Source organism: Protopterus annectens, chromosome 1.part2, assembly GCF_019279795.1.
Source record: "Protopterus annectens isolate FY-2018-M chromosome 1.part2, PAN1.0, whole genome shotgun sequence".
NCBI lineage: Eukaryota > Metazoa > Chordata > Ceratodontiformes > Protopteridae > Protopterus > Protopterus annectens.
Window position 1 is genome coordinate 858964742 of NC_056727.1, and position 12547 is coordinate 858977288.

The following is a 12547-nucleotide window of genomic DNA, read 5'->3' on the forward strand; positions in this document are numbered from 1 at the left end:
GATTTTTTATATTTTTACCGTGACTACTTTTGGATTTTATTGTGGCTTTCATTGGACTTTACTTGTATTGATGATATTGCTCGTGGTGACTGTTCTCATTCCTTAGTATTCACTTATATATATATATATATATATGTATATATATATATATATATATATATATATATATATATATATATATATATATATATGTATATATATATATATATATATATGTATATATATATATATATATATATATATATATATATATATATATCTATATTCCATATCAATCTACACACACACACACACACACACACACACACACACACACACACACACACACACACACACACACACATACACTTATATATATATATATATATATATATATATATATATATATATATATATATATATATATGGGTCCCCTACACATTACTGAAACGTCACATCACCGACTTTCATATAAGTGAGTCGACAACACTGAAAAGACAGAATACCGACCGCTCAAAACACATCGGATAGTGAGTAACCAGTTGGGAAACGCGACAACCACACAACAATGGCAGCAAACAAAACAAACTCATGTGGGGGGGCTTTGCCCCTACACTCCCCTAACTAAATATACCAACTTCAACATCGCACTACCGTGGAGGTAAGGGGCAAAGGTCAACATGCTGGCCAAGCGCTTCTTTACCATCTGTTTTCCATTGATGTTCTGAGCGGGTTGGTGATGTGGCATTTCGGTAAAGTGAAGGGGACCCATATATATATATATATATATATATATATATATATATATATATATATACACACACACACACACACACACATACATCCATATATACATACATACACACAGAATGTCTAGGGGTAAGTGGTTGACTGTCAAATAAAATATTGGGTACACATAAAGCATCTAGAAGTTCCAGCAAAATGTCCTTATCAGCTTTAGGAAAAATAACCTTTTTTTTTTTTTTTTTGGGGGCACCACCCAAGGAAAAGAAAAAGAAATGCAAGAAGGATGAGTCACTCTCCAGGAAGAAACTCCTGAGAGCAGATATGCTAAGTAACATCTCCCAGTCAGTTTCCCCTATATCTGTTAAGAGTATCCAGAAAGTGTAGCTGTACAGTCGAGCGGATGTGCTTGCCCCCACTCCTTAGTGGCATCCTGAGGAGTACAACAGTGGGATCGAGAGAAATGATGAGTGGTCCGAAGAACAACAGATGGCCACAGCAGATTCACTCATGAATAGCTGGGGTAATGGAAGCTGGCATCAAGACCAAATTATTTTCAACTTACTGCTTAGGGGAGGAACAATTAATTTACTGGGTACCTATGTCCAAGTCCTAGCCTCAAAAGGTGCCTCACAGTTAAAAAGCAGAGTCTTGAAGAATCAGTCTTACCTTCTGACTAGAATATTAATCTTTGAGGAAACACTTTTTACTTTTTAGTGACAGTCACCATACACACTGACTTCAGACCCTAGTAAACAGTTTTTATAGAAAACATTTAACGTTTTTACTCAAAAAGTGATAACTGACAAGATGAATTCCCAAAGGGAATCAGTACTGTCTGTCAACTGCAAAAACTGCCTGACACATGAACAGAGAAGCATTACTGAGTCAGTCTTACATCCTCACAACAAAGTAACTTTAGAGGTAAAATGTTTTAGATACAACCACACCAACAAATATAGTGACCCCAGTGTATCTAGCAATCCATTTTGAAAGAAAAATAACACTTTATCTTCCCAACCCCCCAAAACAAAAATACTACATAAGGGGAAAACCCATAGGGAGCAAGGACTAGCTGTTAACCCCAAAAGATGTATGACAAACAGGTGGCAACATTTCACAGCTTAGGAGAGTCGGTGAAACACTGACAGTAGAAATAAGTCTTGAGATAAATTGTTTTAAATGACAACTCCCCCAACCACTAGTCCTTGCTCCTAGCCTAATTATTTGATAGAAAAGTAAAATATTTTCTCACAAAAAATAGTTATTTGCATGGATTTACTCTTGGAGGTCCATTAGCAAAACAGAATGCTTTTGTGGAAAAACTTTTAGTGACAAGTGCTAAAAATATCAGTTCAGGGTTGTAAACTACATTTATGTAGGCAACGAACACTTTTCTCTTAAAGAAGGAAGTGGAATATAATCTCCAATGGGGAACTTATTTACCCAGCCAGAGCAAGTTGATTTCTGATCACCTGAAGCCCTCAGAGGAGCACACTCTTCAGAGGCAAGAAAGATATGAAGTTTGGCAACCTGGACACTGAGTTTAGGGCAGTGGCTAGGGTGGGTAGAAGGTGCCCTAAAGCTATGAAAGCTGGCTGGTCCAATCCTTGTCAGAGTGTCCTCTATAGCTTAGGCTACTGCAGCAGTGGAACATCTTGCAATGTATTTATTTTTACATCAGACTGTACACTTGCATTACAGCAAAAGGCCACTAAATGCAGCATTTTTTAGAGTAAAAGTTCTGCAGTAAGTTACATGTTTTTTTTGCAGCCTGCTTAATACAGATTGTTCTTTTTTATACCGTTGAAACTGATTGCATTTCTGCTTCTACAACATATGCATCATATATTACAATTTTAACCATTAAGTGTGTTGGAATTTCTAAAATATTGCACCTGTATTAATGATAAGGTATGCATAGATTTAAAGGACTTACAAAAACTGTAAAGGATGAGTAAAAGAAAATTTGAAAGCATAGTACAGTGAGGTTACTACCATAAAAGATCTTCACAGAGCAGTCACTATAACACTAAATCACAACATATGAATTTGCCTTTTTCTTCTCCCATTTGGTCTATCTGGGGTTTTCCACTGTTATATCTTACTCGCAATGACAGACAATAGTAGTGTCATGCTGTGAAAGGTGGGTAGATCTGTGAACAAGGGAAACCAGAGACAGCAGTTCAAAGAAGTAGGGCTGAAGATAATGGCACTGTGCACACACTACAATCAGTGGACATAGTGGCACTGTTAGCAATGTTAATAGTGAAGGGAACATTCCCTTCTGCCACAGCTAAGGGGACTGCAGTGGCCCAGTATTGCCTCCCTGCATCACCTTTGTTTAGTGAAGGATGTTGCAAACATGTGAGTCCAAGACATGGTATACAGGCAGCACCAATACAGCCAGCATCTGAGGAGAGATGTACTGATATTTGTCAGACCCTGAGGGTCTGTCATGCCATGATGTGGTTCTTACCCAGGGCAGCAACCAATTGGACCACGTCAGAGATGCTCAGTGTGCTGTGTTGCTAGCATGGCCTCTAAATGCCTCCAACTGCTGGTGGGAATGTTTGGAATAGCAGCCAGCATGGCAGCCATTTGTGCATCCCTGCAGGTGCTTACAAATGACAGTCATGGCTGAAATACAGGACAGCTGCATACCATAAGTGTGCATGAGCACTGACCACAGGTTGCTTGTGCTACTTTGGCCTCCAATTCTAACTATAGATTATCACATGGATATGGATGTAACTCATCAAGCTGCACTGTGGCCTCCAACCCTGGCCATGAGTGGTCTCATAAACATGGCTGATGTTCTTTTGGCTCCACTGTGGGCAAAACCCACAATGTTTTTAAACACCTTTATTAAATTATTACTTAAGACAAAGGCATATGTACATTAATGGACAAGAAAACAAACTATATCAGCATTTGCCATATTAATGCATTATACATCAGATACATGTTGGTTTCATTTTAGCAATTATTCTATCCAACATTACATAAATTGCTTATTTTCTGCTTTCCCTGAAACCTCACTCCTCCTCCTGAACATTACTTAGCATTTATTTATATGTAATTTGCTCATTCCCTTTTCTAAACATCCCACCTCAAGTTCTGTTATTTCCTTTACAATATTCAGAACTACAATTACAAGTGATTTTGATTTTCTAGTAATTGTTTTTTTGGCAGCTAATAACATTATATTTAGTAAAGCCTTACTTTGTATAAGAAATTCAAATCCTGTGTCCCAGCTTAAAGAGTAATTTACTTATTTACAGCCATTTGCTCCTCAAATATTTCAGACAGCGTACTATGTAGGGAATTTTAAAAATCTGTGAACTCATTACATTTCCAAAAAAAATGCTTATTGTTATTATTCAATATTTACTATGCCCTACTAAATATTCCCTTTTCAACAGCAGTTTGTGTTCTAGACTCTTTTAAAAACTGTACCAGAGCTGCTTTTACTTAGCAAACCCCATTACCTTTCCCTCTATAGTAACTTGCTCCCAAAACCTTTGTTTCATTCTCCAGTAAATTCCATCCCTCTTGCCTACTTCCTATTCATCTACTTGCAGTCATCTCTATTGGCAAAAATCTCCTTTCTCCGTTCACAAGATGGCTTAGTCCTAAGAATACTTACTTCAGCATTATGAATATAATATTATGTATGGTTGTTCCTATTCTCCTAAGGGATTTGTATCCAAAATCCTACTCTCTGCTTACTTCGTGAGCTTCGCCCTGTTTCATTATCATCCCTGTTCATTATAGCAATAACCCACGCCTGGGTGTGGGTAATGCGGGATTTAACCACGGTTGGCATGGTTTGGTCCCGAGGGCGAAGCCCGAGGGACCAAACAAAGACAACCGTGGTTAAATCCCGCATTACCCACACCCAGAAGTGGGTTATTGCTATTATACAATGACATTATTTAAGAAAAGAAATAATTACTTTTCTTAAATAATGGCATTGTATAATGCCTCTTTGCCCTTCCGCAGCTGTCTGGTATTCCGCGGCAGTTCTGATGTACTGCACATGCCTACGCAGTACATCAGAACTGTGGGCAAAAGCAACGGAGAACGCAAGATCTCCGTTGCCTTTTACTGATTCGCTATGTTAAATGGGTTTAACATAGCGAGACAGCTTTAAAATAAGCAACGGAGATCTCCGTTACTTATTTTAAAGCTGTCTCGCTATGTTAAACCCATTTAATATAGCGAACATTTAAAAGCAACGGAGATCGCAAGATCTCCGTTGCTTTATACTGTGTTGCTATGTTAAAGGAGTTTAACATAGCGAGACAGCTTTAAAAAAAGCAACGGAGATCTGCATTGCTTTTTTTAAACCTGTGTCGCTATGTTAAACTCTTTTAACATAGCGAGACAGTGTTTTATACTAACGGAAAAAGTCCGGCGACGGATCTTTTCCGTTAGTATTGAGGATTTAACGGCACGCTGGTTGGGCTGGCCAATTAGCGTGCACGTTTTAGAGGAAGAATTGTATAATTTGAATTATAACCTGCTTGCATTTTTTATATATATATATATATATATATATATATATATATATATATATATATATATATATATATATATGAGCCTTAACTGCATAGCTCTAAGGTATCTGTTCAAATCAAGCAATCCTAAGCCACCTTGTTCTATGAAGAAGACCAGTTTGTGCCAGATACCTCTTGCCCTCTTTCGTTCCCAAATACATTTCTTTAACTCTTTATTAATTATTGTTAACAACTTCTACTCTGGTTGATAAAAATATGCCTGACCTGTACATACAATTAAAAGAACTAAACCATTTTTTTGTCAAAGTCAAAGTCAAAGTAAACATTATTGTCATTTAGAACTACACACGTGTAGCCTAAACAAAATTTCATGCATCAGCTCAATTCTTGAGATTACAAAGGAAAGTGAAACAACACATACAAGTAGAGGAATAAACATAACTACTAAATACAGTACTACTACCAATACATGCAAGAAAGAGCAGACACATTTATCAATACTCATATACGAAAAGAATACCCTCCCCTGAGTAAAAGTAATACAAAACACACCACAGATTTAAATGATGAAGTTATTTGCCTAATACTTCATTTGAGTGAGTTAAATAATACTGACTATGGATATAATAAATAAATATTGCACTTACTTGGAATATATGTAGATATGTACTTCACAAATAAATAAAAACCTGACTTATTATGTGTCCAGACCCTTGGAACTAGTGCCGGAATTCAGAAGTCTAATCACTGTAGAGCAGAAACTGTTACTGAATATTGTAGTCCTGCAGCAGATGCTGTGATATCTCCTGCCCGATGCCAGATGCTTAAACAGTCCATGTGCAAGATACCTGTTGTCCTGTATTATGTTGGTGGCCTTTTGGATACTTCTTGCAGAATAAAGATGTTGTATAGATGGAAGACTGGAACCTGTTACCTTCTCTGCAACCCTCACCACTGTTTGTAGGGCCTTCCTTTCTGTAACTGTGCAGTTTCCAAACCACACTGTGAAGCTGCAGGAGAGGATGCTTTCTACTGCACCCCTATAAAAGATGGAGAGAATATGAGGAGCAAGCTTAGTTTTTTTTTCAGCCTTCTTAAAAACTGGAAGCAGTGGTGTGCTTTCTTGACTGGTTGGCTGGTGTTTCTCGACCATGAGAGATCCTCTGATATGTGTACAGCCAGGAATTTTATACTCTTAACTCTCTCCACACTCTCTACATTGATCATGAGCACTGGGTGGTTTGTTCTCCTTTTCCTGATGTCAGTAATCTCTTTGGTCTTGCTTAGATTCAGGTCAAGGTTGTTCCCCTTGCACCAACTGATCAGAGATGCCACCTCCTCTTTGTATGCCCTTTCATCCTCCTTTGTGATGAGCCCCACAACTGTGGTGTCATCAGCAAATCTGATGATACTGTGTGTATCTTACTATCATTATCCATAATCAAGAGCATCCAGTTTCTCAGCTTTTGTATTATCTTTTTAGTCTCTTCCTACATATCCTTAATTGCCCTAACAGAATCCTAGTTAATCCATACACCAAAATACTTCTTCTTATCATGCTCACATAAATATGAGTATTTGTGAACAAATTTCTATCTGGGTAGATAGTTTACTGCTATAGTTTTTGTTTTATTTTCATAAATTTTATATCCTGAAAAGAACTGAAACTGTGTCAAAAATATTCCAAAAAACTAAAACGTCTTTTTCTGGATTTATAAAATACAAAACAATATCATCTCCAAATAAAGCTAACTTTTCTTAATTATAATACAGATTATATCCTTGAATTTGTGGGTACCTTATTTTCTTTGCCAATGGATCTAAATAAAAAGCAAATAACAGGGAAAAGAAGACACTGCTGATTGGTTCCTCTGTTCAAACACTGTTTGTAGAAGAGGAACCCTCCCACCTTAATTCTTGCCTCTGGCTCCTCAGATATACTCCTAATTAACCTTGCTATTCTATCAGGGAAAGCAAATGTTTCCATGGCCCTACTCAAGGTGTGTGGAATAACTAGGACAGACTCAAGCACAGAAATATAAAAAAGAGGGTTGCCATGATGAAAGCGTTCAACTCTCTAAGTAATTTTTCCCCAGGACCTCTTCAAGTTGTTTCAGACAATATCACAGCCATGTGGTACATCTACAAGTGGTGGGAACCAAGTCATACCCCCTGTGCAGGTTAGCTGTGTTACCTTGGGATATAGCTTTACAACACAGTCTTACTCTACAGGCATCCTTCATTATGTCAGAGAAATAGTGTGTGGCAGACAAGCTCAATAGGTCAGGGCAGACCCTCACGTATGCAAACTACATCAGGGATTCTTCCATGATGTGATCTATTTGTGGGGAATTCCTCTAGCAGACCCATTTCCATCCTGTCTAAATAATCAGCTGGCAGGATTCTGCTCCAGAACTCCATATAAGAAGGCCTGGAAGACAGATATCTTTTCTTTTCCTTGGACAGAAATGTTCCTGTGTGCTTTCCACCCTTTCCACTGTTATCCAGGGTACTTCTGAAGAATCAGAAGGAATTCCCCAAGAACATTGTGGTGGCTCCCTTTTTGGCCCAGGCAACAGAGGCTCTCCCATTTTTTGGAAATGGTCAGGGGCAATTACAATAAGCTTCCTCACAGAATGGATCTACTCACACAAGATCAGAGGTTTTTGATATACCCTGATCCCAGCCAACTTCAACTGACTAGCTGAATGATAGGGTCTTAATTCCCTTTGGGCACCTGTTTACAGAGAACATGCAAGGGTAATAATGGAAGCAAGAAAGCCTATTAGAAAATCATATATTAGCAAATGGAAAAGGTTTTCTACTTGTTGTCAGCATCTTAACAAACACCAATTCAGGGCTAGCTGCCCTCTGCTTTTACAATATTTGTGTAAGTTGCTATCCTCTGGCCTTTCTTACTCCTCTGTCAGTGTTCATTCATTGGCCATTTCAGCATGTCTGCCCATGGATCTTCCTGTTTCAAGGCATTCTCATGTCAAAATATTTTTGAAAGGGGTTTTACTGACAAGGCCTCCAAGAAAACTGGTGGCCCCTTTTTAGGATCTTTATTTTGTGTTAGAGAAGCACTTGTGTTATTTGAACCAGCTAATCCAGCTGACTTGATGTTCTTAACATGGAAAAAAAATTACTGATTGCTCTGACCGCTGCAATAAGAGCATCTGAAATGGAAGCTCTTATAATGAATCAGTTGTTTCTCATTTTCCTCAGAGACTGGGTATCTTTGAGAACTAACCTGTCTTTTATATCTAAAGTGGTATCCGAGTTTACTTTAAGCCAAACTGTCCAACTTCCCATTATCTTCACCTATCCTAAAAATTAAGGAGAAAGGATACTCTTTACCTTGGATGTCCACTAGCAACTCAGCTATTATCTTGTCTGAACAAAATTATTTTAGATCTTCGGATCAATTGTTCATTTACTGTGAAGGTAGGAAGAAGGGAAAACCTGTGTCAAAGCAGACTATTTCCAAGTGGTTGTCTGAAGTTATTACCTTTTGTTGTACTCATCACAGCAAAACTGCTCCAGGCAAGGTCAAGGAACACTCTACCAGGGTCTTACCTTCATCTATGGCTTTTTGGAAATGGTTGGATTGTAGAAGTATTCTAGAAGCAGCACTTTGGTCCTCTGTACTTACTTTTACAAAGCACTATAAGTTGTATTCCTTCTCTAGATATAGATCAGGGTTTGGAAGGACCATGCTTCATGGGCTCCTGGACTGTTCTCCTTCCACCTCCAAAATGTAGTAAGCTAGGATAATCTATCCAAATAGCTAAGGCTACTGCAACAGTGATCAATATGATGACTATACTACAGTTGTGTAAGTAAACTTACCATAACAATAGATGTTCGAATTATCACTGCTACATTAGCCTCTCTCTCTCTCCCATCTATCCCCTATGTGTTTTGTTGTGTTGTTTATACTAAGGTGTAGTTTTTTTGTTCTTCATAGCATTGTCCTTTCATGTCCTTTCAAGGTTTAGCCTCCCTCTCTCCTTGTTAGCAGGAAAGCTCTGAAGGGCTTCACACCAAAACTTGTCTTTTAGTCAAATCAGCTTGAGCTGTCCCTCAGTTTGTGCACTTGGAAGGTGCCCTGAATCTTTGGAGCTGATTGACTGTTATCACCCCATATTACTAAGGCTACTTTAGCAGTGATCATTCAAACATCTACTGTTACGGTAAGTTTACTAACACAGCTGTACTTTTTTCCCTTAAGGCCCTGTTACTATTTATTCCATATCACATTTTTCTGATAACTCTTAATTTAAAAGATAAAACAGTGTAAGAAACTTCTCTGTGTAGAAGATTTTCAGTCCATATATTTCTAGTTAATCACTGTTTATTGATCAGATCAGACAATAGTAGCAGAAGTAGCGAACTTAAACTCGTCTCAAGTCAAAACAAAACAAAACAAAACAAAAAATAATAATAGAAAATATATAATTGTACAGCATTACTAGGTATTCGAAAGTAATCCAAGCAAGGCAGGCAGTCTGTTTCCAGTCGAAAATCCTTTATTAAGTACACAGACATATAAAAGAAAATTTAATAAACGTATATATGCACATTTATACAATATTAAGACCAAAGATGTAAATAATGCCTTATATAGGCATGTTAAAAAATGTGGGGATAGACATTATTTTAAATTTGCAATTTTAGACAGTGTTCAAATCGACCCAAGAGGAGGCGATTACAAAGGAATACTGTCCTACAAAGAAATCTGGTGGCAGCTATACACAGATGCTTCTAATACACCAGGACTTAATGACTATATTACTATTAAGCCATTGTTGAATATAGGTTGATCATTAATTGTTTACACCTATTTTTATTTTTAATATTACTTGACTTGTGAAAATCTACTATGTTTCAAGGGTTACATGTTTTCAGACACGTTTGTTTGTACACTAATTATTATTTTTATATTAGTGTGAATGATTTTTATGACTGTATTTTTATGATTGCACTTTTATGATTGTGTTATCACTCCAATGCCTTTTTATTGCCATTCAGTATTATAAGGAATTCATACAGTTGTTAGTTTTTTAAGTGTATGTTGCTTTAACACAGCACATTTTGGCACCAATGAGGTTATTTAAATGTTATTACAACACTTTCATGGAGTTCTGATGAAGCTCGCATTGTGCGAGTGAAAGTGCTTAACTTTTGGATAATAAATACTTGATTTTAATATATATCGGCTGAACTTTCCGTTTTTTGTGACCGTATCTTGAGGTTGGCAGGTGATCAGCATTCACCACATTTGCTTCAGTTCATTGTTTCACTGAACGCTGGAATTGCTTAGGTTTTGAAACACATACTCAGAGAGCTCACCCATGTCTCTCTTCATATAATCTAGTGAGTTTGTCTCAGGTCATTCACACCAACATAAACTATGGCAGTCATAATGGTATTTGTTGCTGACAGACTTGGGTTCATGCATGATCTGAAGAACCCTGACACCGGACAGAGAGCTGACCATGATTTTCTCTTTGTCCAATCTGCTGAGTGTGACATCCATATGTCTCACTACGGAGTCTCCAGTAACAAGAAAATTTGTTTTTTGTGTTACACCTTAACAGCTTGAAGGGTGAGAAACTGGTGTTGCTATACTTCATGGGTGCTGGGGAGAATGTGTTAGTTGTAGCAGTCTTGTGCTTGTGCTTTTGGAGGTCTCTGGTACTTCAGTAAGTTTTTCGAGAGAACCTCTGCATATGTAGATTTTCGTATTTGATGCATACTACCTGCATGATTAGTAGTACTATGTGGATATGTAGTGGTGGGTGAGTTGACAACCTTTTTCTTGTTACTGTTTTGAGTATAAGAGAGCATAGATTCAAGATTCTTCATGTAGATACATCTCTCGCACTCTGTACTAGAGTGAGTTATTAGTAGAGGGTTGTCGGTGTACATCAGACAATTGCTAAACTGCCTCAAGTGACCCAAGTCAACAAGGTTGGCAGGAAAAACAAGAGTAATCCAACTGTCCATAATGCTAGGTTGAAGACTGTTGCCACTACGGGTGGCTTTTCAGAATGGATCATGGAGGAGCTCAGTGGATGGATATTTCTGCTTGCTCTTTTTTGCTAGTAGCTTAATAGGTTACAGCTCACTAGCAGTATTTGTTTGACCAGGAAAGCACTAAGGATGAGGGCTACACTAGTTGTAGCTAAGGGAAAAATTGATGAATTTAACTATTCGGCTTTGGTGCACGATTGTGCGGCAGTGCGTGCTGCTGGGCAAACAAGCATGCTCAAATGCAGGGCCTAAATGGCAGGTGCTAAAAACTTGAAAAAAACTTTAAAAAGATTCAAAAGGACCAATGAAGATGCTTATAACAAGCCCTAGGCCAGCCTCCCATTGCCAGACAAGTCCCAATCAGCACAATCCTCTCACTAAAGTGCAGATAGGCTCCTTCCAATCCAAGATGGCCTGGAAAATATGCTTAGAACAAACAAGTCACTACAAACAGACCTGGATGCAGCAAGCCTGTATCTGGATTATGCTACAGCTACTAGCTACCCTAGTTTCAGCGGGAAGCACTACAGAATATGTAACACAGCAAAAAAAATACTAGTGGGACACTAAAAAAAATTATAAAGCAGCAGAAAATCAGCAAGGAGGCTCTAAAGAATGTTTTAAACAGCGAACAGTTCAGTTATTTAAACACTGCTTGGCCGGAAAACCCGAACTAGCACAACAGATAGCTTTAAAACAGTGAAAAATACCAGTAAATACTTAACATACAGTGAAAATAGCAAAGAGAACTTTGTAAGTGAAAACAGCAATACAATTCATTTTAACAGACACAGTAATGCAGACAATTGCAGTACAACCATGTAGCTTAGTACACCGTATATAAATACATTCTAAAAGTAGGTAGAAGACAATCAAAAGTGCAGTAAATAGTATAAATAAGCAAAAAAAAAAAACCAAAAACCAAAAAAAAAAAGCAACTTTTGGTTTTTTGGAAACTCAGAAGCCAAAAAGTAAATCATTGATTTCTTTCTTTCCTTACTAGAAATGGTTACTAGTTCCCTTTTCAAAATGTTAGAGTCTGAGTCTTTTAGCTATATATGAAGTAAAGGCCATTTATTTTCGTTTAGAGTTTAAAAGGTTAAACTATTCATTTTATTAAAAGTTAATCATTATTATGATGAAACTTATGTTAGGTGGCACACTTTCTGATATCTTGGCATAGTTGAGTAATGTTGTTGTTGTTGTTGTTGTCTTTCGGCTTTTCTCGGTTAGGGGTCACCACAGTGGAACTCCGGTCCGCT